This window comes from Pezoporus wallicus, unplaced genomic scaffold, assembly GCF_028554395.1.
Source record: "Pezoporus wallicus isolate ANWC-B61680 ecotype Strahan unplaced genomic scaffold, APGP_CSIRO_Pwel_v1 scaffold_6885, whole genome shotgun sequence".
NCBI lineage: Eukaryota > Metazoa > Chordata > Aves > Psittaciformes > Psittacidae > Pezoporus > Pezoporus wallicus.
In genome coordinates this window covers 841,160-859,772 of record NW_026638858.1, presented here as the reverse complement: position 1 = coordinate 859,772, position 18,613 = coordinate 841,160, and the positions used below count along the sequence as shown (strand labels likewise).

Sequence of the window (18,613 nt, the reverse complement as noted above, 5' to 3'; positions counted from 1 at the left end):
TGGGTTGGGCTTGTAGTCATTATTATATTTAATTATTATGTTATTGTATCACTAAGGATGCTCTTGTAAAGTCTGACATCTGCGTGACTGGGTGAAAGTGTCTGGATTCTTCCAAGCGGGTGTCCCACCAAATGAGATGCCATTTTCAAGATATGTATTCTCCAGGCTGGATAAGAAAATGAGCAGCAAATGGGAGGAAGGGAGAGTCAGGGGGAGGAAGTGTTTAATAACTAGTAACTAACTCTTTATGACTATGTGCACTGCTGCTGTCAGACTATGGTGTCATTGATGTTGACATTGTATAACACAGCCTTATAAAACAGAGGGAAAAAGCCAAGACCTCAGGTTATGTCATTTGTAAACAGCCTGGTGCATCGTTTGGGTTTGAATTTTCCTCATTAGACACTGAGTGGTCGCCACATCACACCAGTCTGTGTGCTCATACGTGGCATCTCCCAGTGGTACTGTGAGTGCATGATAATACCAACATTAATGATTCCGAGGCCAATCATAATGCCAAGATTGCCCAACTAGTACACTTGTGACTCAAGCCCTGGGCTTCTTCACATGCCCCAACAGTCCCTGCTCAGTTGCCTGGACTTAAAGTGCCTGTTCTGTCTAAAATACTGGTCAAAAACCTGCCCTTAATTAATATACCCCAAAACTGAGAATGACAGGGTTTTTCTGGTTGTGGTTAGTTGTCATAACCAACAAGTTACGACAAGGTAACTCATACATTTAAAGAAGAAAAACAACTGAAAAAGGAATGAGATTTGCTCTGTTGTGGAGGAGTAAGTTGCCTAGGAACCCAAATGAAGGTATTTATTTAAATTGTTGGATAAGCCTACCAATACAGGTATTCCAGGAAACAATGGAGTTTGTTTCAAATTCCAGGAATGGAAAGGGGTTTTATGAAGTGAGCGGATGTGCATCATGTTCATTTAGAGATAAACTCACTGGACAGATCTGAAATACAACATGGATTGGGATGGCTTACATTGACATGAGTTTGGCTCCGTATTTTGTAGGGGAGCATAAGGGAAGAGAGTTATACAAGATCGTTCTAGCAGTAAAATTACTTGAAAGGATGATTCCTGGAAACTGTTTTTAGTCTGAATTTTAGGGCAACTGTTTCACTGTGCCAGTAAAGCTTGCGCAAGTAACAGCTCTGAAAAAGAAAACATTTAATACAGTGCAAAATCCAGCAGCCAATGGTGAGTGATCACTCTCCAGAATGTAAAACCTCTCTATAGAAAAACAGTAATCACCAGAAGGGGTCAAACTGTTGTCCATCATCTCTGCAGGAGACAATGGCTTATATTTAGGAAAAAAAGTCATACAAACCCCTAAAGTTTCTGACTGGAGAATAAGGTAACTGTAAGATTTTGTTGCTTCTGTATTGGTTAATGTCCTTTCACATGTTTTGAAGAATTATCTGCCTACTGAGCTGCAACTTAAAATAACAGCGTCCAGTTCCTCCTCTTCTAAGCTCTTGTCATCAGAAAAAAAGGTTACCCTTCCTTAAAGGTTAGGACAGAACACTACCAACATGTTGGTAGTACATGTTAGATAATGTGCTTTCTGCAAAACATGCTGTTTACAAAACAAAAAAGACCATATCTGCTCCAGTTGCCTTGTGCCTCCTCTATGACAAATTCATTGCTCACAGGTAAAATATAAAGGAGTTTTCTGCTGTCATGGCAATGGGGATTCATTGAGATTGCATAAATGCACTGTTCCTCCAGGCCTGATGTACCTGCTGCTGGAACTGGTGAAAATACTGTAAGGGGATGCAGTCAGAGCTGAGCCAGGCTTAGCATTCTTCCAGCTACACAAATCATAGGGTGAAGGTTGATGTCTCCCAGGAAAACAGCCTGCTGCACTAATTTACTGCTGGATTATCATGCTACGGTTTGAAATTAATGGTACTTAGGCTACCAACAGGGAAGACATAACTACTTAAAATGGCAGCATTGCCCTTACTTGTGACCAATGATCATCTGGTGATTTGTCTTCTGGGAGTCACAGCTTTTGAACTCATAGGAGTACATGAAAGCCTTAGTTATTTTGTCACAAAAAGGAGCTGCTTAAGCTCTATATTGGGGTGGGAGGGAAGGCTAGGAAGTGTGATCAGATTCAAAAGCATCCTGAAGGCCAGAAAAATCTGATTTATATGCACCATAATTGACTTCAGCTTGCAGCCTCTGAGCACTGCTGTGCCCTTTGCTAGATCCAGGACGCTCGCAGAAGTGGGATGGTCAGCAACTTGAGAAGCAGGGATAGCTCCAGGAATAAAGCTCCCTTTCTCACTACTGACCCTTTGCTGACACTGCTTACCTAATTCCCTCTGCAGGGAGGATTGGACAAGGCCATGTTCTAGGTGAGAAGCACCACTGAGCTATTCCTAAGGAGGATGGAAGGATACCTATCGAGGGGGTGGGGTTATTGCTTTAATCTTTCTGTATTTACTTATCTAGAGTCTATAAAACACCTCATCAGATTCTTTTTTTGTTAAACACAAGTAAGGAAAGTTTAGGGTAGTGTTTTCATTGTCATGTTATTTTGGAGTCATTAGCTAAGAAGCTTTGCCCCTAGTTGAGAAACCTGTCTGGTGTTTATCAGGCAAAAATCAAGAGCAAAAAACATGCACTAAACTGTTAAAAAAGCTCCATCATCTCTGATGTTGCAGATCAGATTGGGTCAGTTTTACTTCACAGTGCAATGACTTGATCCCAAATTTATCCACTTCTAACCAACGTGCCCCTTCAGATCAAGGCTCCTCACATACCCTGGGGCTGCTGCCTCTTCCACAGCCACAATTCCATTTGCTTATTTTTCCTCCCTTTCCATATTCAACAGCACAAAACCAAGTTAAGGCAAGTTTTGCATACGTAATCATCAATGTTAATTCCCTGTGTTTCAATGAACCCACTCTGAACACTCTTGAAGATGGATTTTGGACCGAGCAAAGCACTAGCCATCTGAAAATCAGGACCAGTTGAGATCCCCTTGATGCTGCACCCAGATTTTCCAAACACAGTCACAGTCCTGCCCTTTAGTTCTTAACCACTTTTATTAAACCATTTTTTTTCTTAACACTCCTAGTGCTGGTGTCACTAGCTGTTTTACATTTTTTTAGATCCCTAGTACATTTATTCAAACAGCTTTTGTTAGGGTTTTAGCTGTCTCTTCCCTGTTTGAATATTCCTTCCACCTCTCTTTTCTACATTTGCCAGTCTGGAATCTGTATGTTCTGTTACCTCTTTCTTTTTCTAAATATTCCTCTTAAAAAATACTGCATTTGATTTTGTGTATTGGTAGGTTTGCTCCTGGAACAACTCCGCCACCTTTCTTTGGCCAAATTGCATGTACATCAGTTCTTATTAATGAAACATTATCTAACACGACACTTGCAGTATTTAGCATCTCTCCAAAAATCAATGTTTAAATGCTTTCATTTTGCCGTCACTCACCTAGCTACTGTGAAATAGCATTATCCTAATTTTAAAATCACTTCAGGTGTTTGTGCTAATAGAATTAAGCTCATCTTAAAACAGAAAATCATCAAAGTTAGCCATCATGTTCTCTGTATTATCATTAGAGATTTAAGTGTGCCATGTACTCTGTGGCCAATTAACACTCACTGCTCTGATTTCTACTCTAATTGCAGCAGTTGGATTAGAGTGTGGGTTTAGGATGAGTGGAGCAAGTGGGAAGTGGGATGGCAACAATGGCAAAAGTTTATGTTTATTCCCACATAAGGACAAGAATGCTTTTCAGTGAAACAGAAATAAAACTTTAAGAAACTGAAGCTTCTAGCCCAACCACACAGGTAAACATCTTAAATATCAAATGAGTTGGAACATCTCTATTATTGCCTTCATTAGTCTGAGAAGATGGACAAAACTGTCAAAGTTTTGAAAGCGAACCTGAGGATCTCAACTGGTAATGTTAATCTCAGAGACACGGTAATTCTAAAGTGCTGCATTAAAAAGATAACACTGGATATCAACTGTTGCAGTGCCATACATCTTGGCTGAAAAATTCAACTATTGTGAGAACAGGAGCAGTACAAACATTTAGACTTTCACTCTCCTGTGTACTAGCTCTTCCCTTAGCATCTTGTAGCTCTCACTAAAATCTCTGGTTCACGCTCAGCACTGACACTGGAGTTGCATCTCACTCGGGTTGAGCAAGTCACTCTAACTCCTGGTGTGTGGCTTTGGATGGGTGTCTCAGTCCCAAAACAGACTTGCTTTGTTTTTCTTTTTCACCTGTTACTGTCATAGCTTAGAGACAGCACGGGTTGTCTTTGCAGCCTAGCTTAGCTAGTCTGGGGTCACAGCTTCATTTCCCTAGAATAAGTTTGCTGAGGGGGAGGGAAAGGGGGCCGGGGCGGAATGTGTGTGTTGGGGGCAAGGTGTTATTTATTTTGTTAGTTTTCTTACGGGGTTTTGCTCGTTTGTTTGCCTTTGTTTGGTGTTTTTTATTGCGGCGTTTGCCGTCAGCCGCGCCGCCGCCGCGCAGGGCGGCTGGGAGCCCGTTGGGACGGCAATACCTCTTTCCCCCGTCCCCGCGGGCGCGGAGTGGCGCGGAAGGGCGCGGTGCTGCAGTGGAGCCAGCAGAGGGAGCGCATGCGACGCGGTGCTGTTGCGGGGCCCCGGCCCCGCTCCCGACGGGAGCTGAGTGCATTTGGGGAAAACGGAGGTATCTCCGAACCCGCCCGGTTTGCCCTTTCCCCATCCCGTCTGCAGCCTGCGAGAGTGTTGGTTTCCATCATTTTACCTTGCTATGTGATTTAGGCCGTTCCTGCTGCAGGGATGAGTCCTCGTGCTAAGAACAGTAAGGCTTTGCTTGGCCCTTCAGAGCATCTCTTCTTTAACCATAGTACAATATCCATAGAGCCACCTTCAGATACTGTTTCTTTGAATGCCTTCACCAGTACAGCATTGATGCTTGAAGTGGTGACCATCACCTCTTCAGTCACTGTTAACATCTGTGCCTGCAAATGCTGAAGCTCAGATGTGGTACAGGGCCCAGAGAGTGCTAATAACTGTTCTCAGTCATGAACTCTAGTGGCCCTTGATGCAGGAGTGCTCTGAATAAGTCTTGGGAATAAAAATTATGCAAATTTTAAGAGAAAAAGGTCATACAAAGAAAAAAAATATCTTGACAAGATTTGTGCATTGAAAAAACTGATTTCTGCATCTGCCACTCAGAAAGGACCAGCTGCTTTTTAGAGCGAATCCACCCCAAAGAGCCTGTGCTGTGCGACCCCAGACTCACAAACCAATGCTGGGTGGGAAACTCCTTCTACAGAGAAACCCACTGGCTTCAGGGGAGTCTGCACAAGTCATTTTGCAGGAATAGACCTGAACTCAACAACAAAGATAAGAGACGCGACATCAGTTTGTCCGTTGCCCTTGATTATATTCTAAGCACATCCTCCTGCCCTAGCTAATCTTTATTTTCTATGTACAATAAGGGAAAATGGCTATTCCAGATGCCTCTAAGCTCTGCTTAAAAGCCATTAACAGACACCTCTTTCTAGAGGACTGTGCTAACTGTGGGAGTTAGTAGTGGATCTATATACTACTTATCATCTATTTTGATGTTTCTACCAATGAAAGGTCCAGAGTTGTCTAATCCACTTTCAAGTAAATCACCAAGACAAACAATAACAAGGATGATGAAGAAGGAAAAAAATGCAAATGTTGGAAGGATCTGGATATTTTTGAGGAGTACAAGTAAACAAGTTTGGATCTGCAGAGCTTACTGCTTCCCACACACCTCCTGACAAGCCCAAATCACTCCTTGGCCCATGAGTGCTTCCTCTCCACTACTTCTGTGTTCTTACTGTCTTTTTCCGACCTCTTTAGGACTTTACTTGCAGCTGCCAAAGTCCCCCTCTATCCAAGCTGTAAGTTTGTAGGTTGTTTCATTCCCAAATGGCCTCCACCTCTACCTTCTGAATTCGGAGAGAATGCAAAGGAGGTTAAAGGAATGGTTTCTGAACTGCAGAAGTCCAAGGTGTTTTGTAAGGTGGAAAAAGCTTCTAACACAGAGATTTCTTCTACCGCTTCCTCTTTCTCAGAAAAAAGTTAAGGGAATCCATGTGGAGGGGAAAGGAAGGAACTTTCATTGCTGCTTCCCCTTCCAGAAACCTGGGATGCTTTGGAGGCTAACACAAGGCAAACATGAAACAGGCTTGTCCCAGAGGAGTCTGTGATTGCCAGCACAGGTCCTGCTGCTATGCCATCCTGGGTAATATTCTCCTGCTGCAGCTGAAGCGTTCCATACACCCAGCCAGGAGTTGCTGATGATCCCAACCACATTCTGTGTTGTGGCTGGGGCCAGCAACACAAGAGGCATTGCAGTGGCAGTAGAAATTTATTCCACTAAGCTCTGTGTAATAATCTCCTACTTCATCAGAAAGGCAGAAAGATGTATGCTGGGCTTTCTAGCCTGTGCTAAGACTGGAGGAGAAACAAAAACCTTTGAGGCTAATTCCAATCCATATTCTTCTCCTTTAGAGTTTGCAGTAGACAAGGCTGCCTCAGGACACAAGTCAGGCAATTACTTAAAGCAGTAGACTGCTCAAGACCACAAACTGGCCTGCAGTCTGCTTTGCCTATGCCAGAGCACCGCGGTCAAGGCTGGGATACAGGAGTAGACATCAGGAAAGAGCATTGCCTTGCAGAGATGGCACTGCATCTTCTGAGCTTGTCCTGCTTCCCATCAGGTGTTGGCAGGTTTGTGTACCACCTGTGGAGCAGCAAAATTGAGTCTTGCCTGCACTGACCAAGATCTTCCAGCTGGTTCTGCCTTTAGCCTGTTGCTTAACCCAGGTAGAACAATGAACCGCACAAAATCATACACAGAAATAAACATGCACACACATGCAGATATAAATATATACTATCTGTGCACTGAACATAAACAAAATAGCTTCCTCTTGTATATTTTGAGAACTTCTACTTTGGTTATTATCCAACCAAGCATCTTTGTTGGTGAACTTTTCAGCTTTTTTTTTTTTTTCCTACAGAGGCCACAGATTTATCCATGCCTAAGTTTCCAAACAACGCATATGTCAGATTTACCTTGCTCCCTCCTAAAGATCCCACTATTTAGTAAGGCGTAGAAATTTGTCATTTTGTTTTTAATGTCTTCAATACAACCAACTTGTAGGCTATAGAACTGGCACCTTACCTAAGAGATGAGTCTATGGCAGGTCTATGGCATCTGAGGCAGCTGGTTTTGGTTGGTTTGTTGTATGGTGGTTGTTGTTTTGGTTTTTTTTTTCTTGTTGCTGGTACAGGTTTTTTTAATCCTATTCGTATCTGACATAAATGATGTTAACGGCTGCAGCACTCTGATCCATGTTTGATAGCAGGTTCTGAAGTGGTTGTTGCTAGGGCAGCCAGAGGACTGAAGCTGCTGCCTTCAATCAGATGGCCCACTTGGGCAGGGGTGCCACTGTTCTATTCAATAACCTTTACAATGTTATTTTCTAATAACTATGTCTTTTCCGATTCCTTCAAAGCTCTTTCAGGAAACAAAATCTTTATTTTCAGGCATCCTGTTGTGTACCCTTGCTCAGGCACCTAACTTTTATCTCCTTCAAGAATCAAACTCAACCTTAGCAGCTAATAAAGTAATTTGAGGGACTACAGAACATTAACATGAGGTAATTATAAGGCAAAGATGCAAAATCAGTTTCCATGCCACCTGCGTGACCAGGATCTATCCAGCTGTGGAGTATTCTTATTTTACAGAAAGTAGCATCCACTTAAAATACACATTGAGGGTACAGCAGAGACTGTAACACATTTGTACCGTGGTGCTGAACTGGGCGCCTGCCCCAGACGTTGCAACGAGGGATGGTTGTTGCTAACAGCTTCAAGTGCAGCACGAAAGGACCTAAGAAAGAGGGGAAAAAAACAGGAAAGAGCTTATGCTTGGATGTCTAGGGCCATCTGCCACTGCAGAAGTACAATACTGGATTCTTGAAATGTAAAAATAGATCTCAAAAGAGACATGTTTTAATGAACTGAACACAAAGAAACATGGTCGAAATAAACTGAAAACAGAAGCAAGGTTCAAGGATCTGTTTGTTAAATGAACACCCAAAGCCAGAATATGTTTTTAGTGCTGGAGAATGCTGGCTGTCTGGTTTCTGCTAAAGCTTCCGTTCTCTCTTTGGGATGCATGTGGGAGAAGGAGGGGGTGAATGGAAGCCCTTGTTTGTCCTCTCTTGAGGAATCTAATTATGTATCAATTGATTTCAAAGCCTGGAATAGTAACTCTCTAGAAAACACTCGCTCGGAGACATTGTTCCAATTTTCGTCTGTTCATAATTTATTCACCTCCACTTTCAATAGGAAGGGCTCTCTCTCAGACTGATTCGCCCCCCTCAAGTTGCACAGAAAATCACAAGTTTGTGGACTTTAAAAAAACCCCAACAAAACCAAACAAAACGCGCACACACAGAGCAGCGCGGCGAGGCGAGGGAAGGAACAAAACCCGGCTCCTCCACCGCCGGGCTCACACACGCCGCTGCTGCAGCAGGCAGCCCCACCATACCAGCTGGGAACCGACTTTTTTCCCTCCCAGCCAGGGAAATAACCTTGTGCGGCCAGGAGAGCTGTGCACCCCACAACACCATTGCCCCTCTCTATGGCACTGCAGTGCGCTGAGGAATAGGGGTGCAAGGTGCAGGCTGCTGCTTGTTCCTGGTGCTCAGTGTGCAAAAAAACAAACATGCTTTGGTAGCTCCCCCCTCCAGCCCTGGTGCCACCCCATCTGCTCTAGCCAGCCTGGTTCGTGGCCATCCTGGGGCTCCCCTCTGCACCGCGGACTGCCTCCAGCCACCCCACAGTGGCCACTGTAGAGAACCCCATCCCTGGGTCACCCACGGCACACAGTATGGGGGGTGATGGACCAGACCCAGCACCCTTGTAGCCCAAAGGCAGTGTATGCGTATTTGGGGTTGGGATCCTGTTTGCTTGCAGAGGGAGGCGCATGGTGCCCTGTGTCCAGCACCACAGCCCCGCCACACCCCACCCCCCCCCCCCCCCCCCCCCCAAAAAAAAAGAAGCAACGGCAGCGGGTCGGGCGGCTTGAATCCATCCCTCCCCCGTCCCCGAAAGCAGCCGAGCCACGAGTCTCCTGTCATTCAGCCTTCTGCCCGGCTGATCACTATGAAAAGAGCCGCCCCGGTGACAGAAACACATGAATATTGACTGCAAACAAACCCCGGGGGAGCGGCACCTGGGGGGCTGCGAGCACCGGACCCCCCCAGCCCAGAGCCCGCTGGGGACCGCACCTGCGTACGCGCACCCCCACCCGCACACTCATTGCCCCCGCCCCGAGCGAGGTTCTCCCTAGGCTTTGCAAAGCCCAGCCCAGCCCAGCCAAGGCGGGGGGGGGATGTCCGGCTGCCTACAGCCCCCTGGCTCTCCTCCCCCCCGTGTACCTGCCGCAGGCCGGGGAGGCGGCAGCTGAGTCTATATAGCTGGTGGGTTATAATGGGGCTGTCCCCCGGCGGGGAGGACCATAAAAGAAACACGTTTCATTTACAAGTTTCCCCCAGCTGGCCCCCGACTTTAGTCCTTATTCCCTTTCTGGAAAGAGGATGGAGGGTGATGTCTTCTACACCAGAACCCCCTCCCACCCCCCCCCCCCCCATGTATGTACCCCAGGCCAAAATCTTCGCTTTCACTTCAAAATCCCAGTTTAAAGGCAAGAGTCATGGGGGAAGGCGGTAGGAAACAAAAGCTCTAACCCTCACGGTTTTCCATCTCTTTTTGGGCCATAGCACCCCTGATAATCCCTTTCCTCTCTACCATCCCCAGAGAAAAAAAGTCATTAATATTTGCTTTAGAAATATACTTTCAAACAAACCTGTCCGTGTCCCGTGTCCGTCCCCCCCCCCCCCCCCCCCCGGAATTAAATAAACAGCATCTGGAAGCTAATATATCACCAAAGGCCCCCCTCCTTTTATTTTTTTTCCTTCCCTATTGTTTAGGGCTAGGGCTATAAATAACGTTTCAGTTGGGTTTTATGGACGAGACACGTTTCTACGGTATCTCCCCGGCCCGTCCGCCCCCCTTATGCCTCCAGAGTGGGGTGCTGGGCAGGGGGTGCACGGGGGCCGCCCCCCCGCCAAGCCCCTATTAACCGCTTATTACAGGGGGTGGGGGCGGGGAAGGTGCAGATTTAAATGGTGTGTCGTCGTCCCCCCCTTCAAACGCAGACAATTTTGATGAGTGAGTTTTTGTCCGGATGGTTTGTAATGGTGCCTGTTTTGGGGTGTCCCGGGGGGTCCGGGAAGCTTTAATTCGCTCACAAAGGCTCATTTGCAGGTCAATGCCATGGCACACTCGCCTCTCCCCTTTGCCTAAATCTCCTTTTGTTCCTCATCGCCTGCTCCTCATGCCAGATGGCCGCGGAAAATGCTAATTTTCTCTCTCTCTCCCCACTCCTACCCCGCCTTCCCCCCCCCCCCCCCCCCCTTTTTTTTTTCCCTCGCATTTAATTGCGGCCCTTTGCAGATGGGGGCTGCGGAGTGTGTGCTTCATTCAAATGAGGTTTGCTTTTTGGTTTCCAGGCACGTTTCTAAAAGTCCGATCTGAGTCAGGCAGGGATTAGTTTGACAGGGAAGTGATCAGATTAAAATCCGTGCGTGAGCTCGGCCTCCTCGCTCCCTCCCTTTAAAGCTCTTCTTCCCTGCCTTGCCTACCGCTTTCCTCAGAGGAAAAAGGCAAATTTTTCTTTTTCCTGAACTGGCGCGAGCGATTTGGGATGGGAGGCAGGGACGATTTTGCCTGGATCAGACAGGATTCCACGGAAAACTCATTTTCTTGGGGCAGTGGGAAAATAAGCTTTCCTTAGCTAGCATCTTGCCATCACTAGGGTCATAAAGCTGGATTTGGCATGAAAATAAGGGATCTCTCTGTTTTAAAAACTTCTTCTTGAAAAGGCAGGTGTTAGTGTTGATGGGAAGAGGGGAGTGGGTAGCACCATAGGTCTCAGGATCTGAGGGTGGGGAGGGGGACCAGGTTGTACAAAAGGGGGCACCTGTGGGTAGCTTTAACATGCAAAACCCCAGAGGGGATCCAGCCAGCTCCGAAGGTGTGGCAGTGAGGAAGAGCCACCAAAACAGATTTGGAAAAGATGCTGAGGTGTGCCTTCCTCCCCAATGTCTCCGGGGTTTCACTGGGTTTTAGTAAGATGAGCTTGTCCTGAAATGGGGTCTGTGGTTTTACAAATGCTCAAAGGTGATCACACTGAAATGCTTTATCTCAACAAGGAAAAAAGTGCCAAAAAGAGCAAAAATGATGGGATTTTTTTTCCTTCTTTAAAGCCAGTTTAGACAGTGCTTGCCGCAATTGTATGGGATGGAAGTCAGACTCCTTCCACCTTCTTTTTATTGGTGCAAATTATTAATGTGTCTCACTGCAGTGCTGCAGCTCAGCTCTGCAGGGGTAACCTTGGGGCAAAGCTGTGAGCTCAGGCTGCCCTTCTCTACACTCAAGGCTTTGTAATTTGAGGGGAGGAGAGGAGGCTGTGCTCCCCTTCTTCACCCAGTGGCAGGATGATTTTGACCCTGGGGTAGGAGGTGTGGGTTTGGCTCCTGGGTTTTCAGCTAGAAAGAGGTTATTCAAGGCAGGTCAGCCAGGTAAGCATCCCCACTGCTGTGCTGCTAATGCAGCAAGCAAGCTGCTTAATTCCTTTCCTCTCAGCCATATTTTAAGGCACTTCTGCATTTTCGTTGTCACTGGGTTCAAAAGTGCTCTCTAGAGCAAATCCCATAGCAGTAGGAAAGGCCCAAGGATCTGCCCCAGTTGCCAGTGGGGCTGGACATGGATTAGCCACCACCAAACTCTTCAACTGGACTAAGGCTGGGGGCTCTGGGGTGGGTGCAGAGGCAGAGCTGTAAGGTGGCTTCTTGTGAAATCAGAGGTGGCAATTTTACAAAGCAGCGGTAGGGAAGAGTTGCAGTCTGGGCTCACAGAGGTACACAGGCCTCTTAAAAAATGCTAAAGTCCTATTCTTATTACAGGGGAACAGGAAAAGTATATTAGTGTTAGAAAAACCCTTAAAACTATATAACAGTGAGAGACAAATTTATCAGACAGCATATCAGTTTCTGTCCAGTTGCAAATCTACACTTTCTTTTTCCTGTATGGCTTTTATTAAAGCAAGCTGCTGATGTTTCCTTGCTGATTTTAGAGCGTATCAGCCAACTGCTTTGCCTGAATTTTCCTTAGTTTTCTGGCTTAATTAAAACCAGCCTGCAAACAGTGACCCAGGTGCTAGGCATCCTGGCAAATTGCTGACAGAGACACCTGGATCCTTGTCTGCAGGCTAGGGGAGCTGCTCCCAAGCAAGCGTTGTTTGTCAGGCAGTAAAAAAAAAAAATTATATATGTATGTATTTTTATATACATATACATTTAAAACTTTTGGTTTTGAATGATCTGTATGTTGTGATTTTTGGAACATAAGAAAAACACCATGAAAAAAATCATCATGCATTGTGATTTGATTGTGCCTTAAGAGAAAAATTGCAAGCTTCAGCTTTGGGACTCAGGGGTGAGGAGGAATCAAGCAATGCCTTTGCCTATCAGGTAAGACTCTGAACTGGGGTATGTGTACGTGAATGCAGTCTGCTTTTCGCCTCTCCTTCTTGGGGAATCAGAGTTCTGGATTGAATTGATCTATTAAAAAATGAACCACTGCATTACACTGAGTGTTAGGGCTTAATAACTCATTCTCAATAATGTCTAATGTAGAACAACCATTCCCTTTGGGATAACTAGCAAAAAAAGAAAAAAGGCAAAATTACAGTAGACAAATATTTAACCCTACTTTGCCTTAAAGCTTCAGTAACTGTTTCTCTCACTTGCTCTTTTTATTTTTAATTTGGGGAAGGGCACATCCCATATATTCGGGATTTTTGTTTAAGTTACGTTTGTTTCTTTAAGAATTCAAGAACATTTATTTGCTTAAAGGCTTGCCAGTGAAAAGGCCCCAGGTCTAATCCCTTTCTGCTACACACCAACGGAACTTGGGAAACTCTTTGACTATTGACTTTTTCACGTGGAAACTGATCTGCTGAAAGTGAAAAGAAACCATTTCTTGGAGGGGGGAAGAAAAACCTCTGTGAAACTCTGTTTTGAAAAAGTTGTCGTCCTTGGCCTGTGGAGTAGCAGCAGAAGCAAAGGCTTTTTGATCCTCAGATTTGTAAACTTGTAGACATAATAATGCCATTTCTCTAGTGTTAGCAGGTGTCCTGTCTGGAAGTTGCTGCCTCAGCCTCCAGCAGAGCTGGGAATTAGAAAATTGTCTGTCTTTCCTGAACCGTGAAGTGCTGCTCTTAAATAAAGGCCAGGTCAGATGTTAAAGGGACATTCTTGTCTCCTGAAGCTGAAATAATCTACAGTCACATCGAGAAATGAAGGCATCCTCCTCCCAAAATGGTCAATCTCTTTATCTCTCATTATAGTCCACAGGGTCAAGAAAAAAAAACAACACTTCTGAGCTGATGTTTTGCAGTATTTCTCCTCAGTCTGTAATTATCCTGGTTCTGTATAGTTGAATTTCAGGGAAATATGGTAGTTAGGAAAGTTTTATTCTTTCCTTTTTTTTTTTTTCCTCCCCCCTGTTGTCCTTCCTCTGATGGAACAGTTCAGTGAGCACAGAGGAAGCTACAAATATAAATTCAGTATTTGGTCTCTGCTTCTTAATAGCTCTCAAATTAAATTAAGATTTTAAAATTATTATTTAATATGGTTAAAGAGATTTTTTGCACCAACTCCTTGAAATCCTGCAGACAGGCACAAACCCAAAACCAATGAGCACATCTTGTAATTTGCAGCTAATTCCCTCTGATAAGGTGTCTTTGCAGGCTGTGGTTTATGGATGTTTGGTAACAGTGATTATTATGGAAATTACCCCTGAATCTCCTCCTGTATGCCCCTGCTGCTGCTTGGAGCTGTGCTGTCCTGTGTTGCACACATGCTAGCAAATGCAAACTGCTGCTTTTATTTATGCTATAGAAAGGCTGTGCCTGGCCAGAGGAGCACCCCAGCACAGGAGTTGTACTGACAGGGAAAAGGGGCTCCTGCTAGCAGCTGTGGGGTGTCCTCGCTGTCCCTACCATGTCCTGCTGCCCTGCTTGTACTCATTGGTGCCTCTTGCCATCCCAGCGCAAGTTAAACACATGTTCCCCCACCAATTCCCAACCCCTGTAACATCCAGTAACCTGCTGCGCTCCCTGGGCTCCTCATCGGTGCAGCACAGGACAGCAGTCCTGCCTGGCAGCCAGAGGAGAGGAGGGATGAATCTGGGAGTGCTGAAGTGGGTTTCAGGTACCACCACATCCTCTCCAAGCAGAAAAGCCTGGTCGTAGCAGCTGCAAAGTTTTGGTCTTGGCAGAAAAGGTGGACATTTTCCTCTGGAGGGATATGCATACCGACTCCGTTAGTTAGTGGGATGAAGAAACAGGTTTGGCCTAATGTGGTGCAGAAGAAAACAGAGAACCAGGTGCCAGTATTTCCAGTCCTGCTTACTCATCTGGGTGAGAGCAAAACCTGGAAAAAAAAAAGAAAGATCCAAAACTTTGGGTGCCACCAGCCAGCAGATGAGATGTTGTACAGCACCAGCAAAACTGAAGTTACGTAAACTAGAGCCACATTAGAAAATGCCTTGAATGAAGGTCTTAGGAAAAGCAAGCTTTGCGGAACCAATTATCCTAGCATGTATGAAAACAATTCATGCCCATTGTTTTCTAGATTAAACTGATGGCAATCTTGGGTCCCAGTATGTCTCAAGCTTCTTGATCTGACCCAAACAGGGAGTTTTCCTCTGTTTTTGTGTAAAAACAGATGCAATAGTGGTGGTGTATTCTTGGGGAGGGTGGTTTGGTTTTGTTTGTTTGTTTGTTTGTTTTTCGGGTGGTTTGGTTTTGTTTGTTTGTTTGTTTGTTTTTCAGGTGGCTGGTTTTCACATGCACTGGCAGAGAGTGGTGTGCAAGCGGAGCTGTGTGATCCCGTCCCTCTAATCCAGCATCGCTCAGAAATAGCCCTGATCAAAGCATCTTCCAGTTCTGAAAAACTCTTCTCCTTTCCTCTGCCATGTAGCCAGGCACAGGGGTGACTTCCTAGGCTTGCTGTGATGGCAAAGCAGTGGAGATCATGGTCTGTAGTCGAGATGCTGTGCTTGCAGGAGTCTGGGAGTTCATCTTGTCTCCCCAGTCATGGAGAGTAGGCAGTGTGAGGGTGGGACTGATGTGTGACAAGGAGTGGAAAAAAATGCGGTGAGGTGAAAAGACTTATCAAAGCTCAAGTAGTGAGCATTCTGTTAGTGTAGGGGCTTGAAAAAGCTGATTTTGACTGTTTTTTAGGTTCCTATTGTAGGTTATATCCAACAAATAGTCTAGTGTGTTTGATGAGGAGCAGGTGAGGATGAGGAAAGTCAGGGCTGCGGCTCTGCCCCCTTGTGTCTGTGCACGATGATAAAATCTTTTAATTAAATGATCGCACTGAGTGCACAGAGTGAACGGTGCTCGCTTAATGAGCAGTTGCTCAATTTTGTTTTTCTCACTGCTCAATAGACGGTGCTGTGTCTTATTAACTATGCACTATTCGAACCCTGCTCAAAGACATTATTAATTTTCCCACTGGGTTTATACAGTGCTGCTCACAGTAGTATCTGAAAGCTTTCCAAACATTAATGGATTAAAATATAAATAACAAGCGTTATTATCCCTGTTTAATGATGGTGGCCAACATGAAAAGCGATGAGAGCTAATAATTAATTCTGAGTGCTGGTCCAAGGTACCCCTAGCCATCCTGTTCCAAGCCCTGGGCTTTGTCTCGCTGAAACCACATGCAGAGCCTGATGCTCAGTGACCCTGACTGCAGCTGTGGATGCTCAGCACCTTCTTTGCGAGTTGGACCCAAGCATCTCCTATTAGATACCCAACAAAGATGAGCACAATTAGTAGCTGCTCACAAAAACTTCAAGCACCTTGCCCAGGACTGCACAAAGCTTCTGTTGCAGGAACAGGTCAGGAGGAGTCAGTTGACCTCCAAAGAATAAAATCCTGCATCCAGGAGTTGGCATTGGATTAAGCACAAAAGCAGCCTGCAGGCCCTTGCTTTACTTTCTCAGCTTCTCTGGACATTTTCCCCAGCAATTTCCCCTTTGCCACACAGCTCAGATTCATTCTGCAAGTGAAAGTGCCTGCATGAAGTGGGTAGAGTGTGCCCTGAGGCAAGAAATTGTGAGCATGCCTGTGAAAATGCACTGTGAGCAAAGGATCTGGGCTGAAATTGTACAGACAGCTCAGGCACCTCTGAAACTTGAGTATTTCCTTCCCAGCCCTCATTCTGCATGTAATAAAAGTGTAGTGCCTGCGCAGGAGAGAGCATCAAGTATGTACTGCAAATCTGGTAGAGGAAAGTGAGTAATCCTGGGGTGATGTGAAGCCTAGTAACTCCTCATCAAGGCTGGGGCATTTCAGATCCCACATTGACCTGGCCCACAGGGATAATACATAACAGATTATCATTAGTACCCATATGTAGGTGAGTTGAGGGAGGGATGGGATGTTACCAGATGAGTTTCATGGGTGTTTGATGGCAGGAGAGATGTGTTGGGGCCAGGCAGCCTCTGAAGGAATGTGCAGAATATAAATAAATATATAATGCAGAATATAAACGTCATGACCTGTTCCCTTCTGTCCCTCCCCTTGCACACAGTGTGATGCTCTCTGCCCAGCCTCTCCCAGTATACCCCAGCTTCAAATGTGCTTCTGTTTCACCTGTACCCTGTTAGCCCCATCCTCTGTGTTTTGTAGTGCTGCCCCCAAGTCCATGCCTCCTGTTCCCTTTCCCTGCATCCCTGTCTCCATTGTATAGATTGGGACCCAGTAACACCACAGATGCAGATGCGAGGCTGCACAACCACCACTGGCCATTGGTTTTCCTGCAGCAGAGACTCGTCTGTGCAGATTGGGGAAAGTGGTTCCAAAATTTAGTTTGTCCTATGTTTAAAAAAAAAAATTGAGGTATTTTTTTTTCTTATCTCATAGCAGGGCCTGCTTCTGGGTTTTTACATTCTGTGCAGCTTATCTAATAGTTTAGCATCTTTCTTCCCCTTTCTCCCCCCAGAATCTGTCTAAGCAAAAGTTTCTTGGAGATATAGGGCTAAAAATACCCCTTGATTTTAAAAAGCAAACAAACAAAAACATCTAGTTCTTTTTGTTGAGAATTTCACCACTGACACCAAATGAGACTGCATCGTCTTTACCACTCTACATGCTATGTGATATAAGAGGAGATACTTAGTTCTCCTCCTTTCTCTGTAAATCAGAATAACAGGTATAATCCTACCCTTTCATCTTACAAAGACTTTCGACTTTCAGTTAGTGTTCAGGCCTGCTTTGTTCCAAAGTCTTCTCAACATTTCTGATAGGCTACATGCTAGTGGAGGGGAAAGCATTAGAAAACCGTTTATTCTGTAGCAATAGATGATGAAATGGCTAAAAAACCCTCTAGCTCCCTGATTAATTATTTTATACTCCCTGATTAGTTATTTCATGCATATATGTGTGTGGGTTTGTGTATATGGATGCATTCTTCCTCTTCACATCTATTTCTCTGCTTAAACATGGTCAATTCAATTTCTGTCTCCCTGCGTGCATTCCTCGCATGGATCTTCGGGTGTAGCCATCCTACCAAACAATCACAACTCTTTGCAAATGAATTGGGCATGTAGTGAACATATTTTATTTTGGTACTCAAACATAGGAAATTATTCTTTAAAAATGATGGGTTTTTTTCCCCATCCTGTTGCCTACATCTCCTGCTCATTAGCAACAAATATTTGCTCAAGAAGTGGAAAGCAGCTTTTTGTTTATTTTAAGCTATAACAGAACAAGTTTTGGCCTGGAAAGAAAAGTTGAGGCTGGGGAGGAGAATGATTCCCAGTGTCAACCATATGTTGCATTCATCTAACTGAAGTGGCTTAATTACTGGTAGATGTTGCTGTGCTCATAAAGATAGCGCTAACCGTTGTGCCAAGACTGTTTGCTGATAATTGCACTTCCTAAAAAAAAGGGGGGGGGGGGAGGGGAGAAAAAAAAGAAAAAATCTGGAAGATTTCCTCCTGCCAAGCTTCCCTTCCAGTCTTCCTGCAGTGCCCTTTCCTTTTAGGAACCCACTGCAGGATTCGAAAGATGCTTGTTTGAAATGAAACTTTGTAGGTTTGGCAATGTTAATGCTCCCATCTCTATCACTCTCGGGGCAGGGGAGGAACTGCAGTAACCATCCCTCAAACTCACAGCTCTTGCTTCTCAGTAGATGGAGAGGTGGTGATTTGACGTAGATTATTCCTCTAATTGCATGGCTGGTTTTAGCCTGGGATTAAGGTGGCTCAAATAATGACCTGACTTTTTGTAGCTGTAATGAGCTGCAAGATCAGTCCTTCAAGATCTCCGATATTTTGAATCCTTTCCAAAAATATTCCTGTCCTCAAATCTAAAGTGGAATTTGAGATTTACCACTAAGGGGTAAGTGGGTTAGCGGTAACAACCGGCAGCCTTC

The 18,613-nt window shown here is 45.0% G+C and overlaps 1 long non-coding RNA gene across 1 annotated transcript; it reads left to right on the top strand.

Annotated features, from left to right (window-relative positions):
- The first annotated feature begins 12,526 nt into the window (after window positions 1-12,526).
- Window positions 12,527-13,408, top strand: LOC130601042 (uncharacterized). Its single transcript, XR_008972571.1, has 2 exons — window positions 12,527-12,631; window positions 13,016-13,408. It is a non-coding gene; the product is annotated as an uncharacterized LOC130601042 (long non-coding RNA).
- The last annotated feature ends 5,205 nt before the right edge of the window (window positions 13,409-18,613 follow it).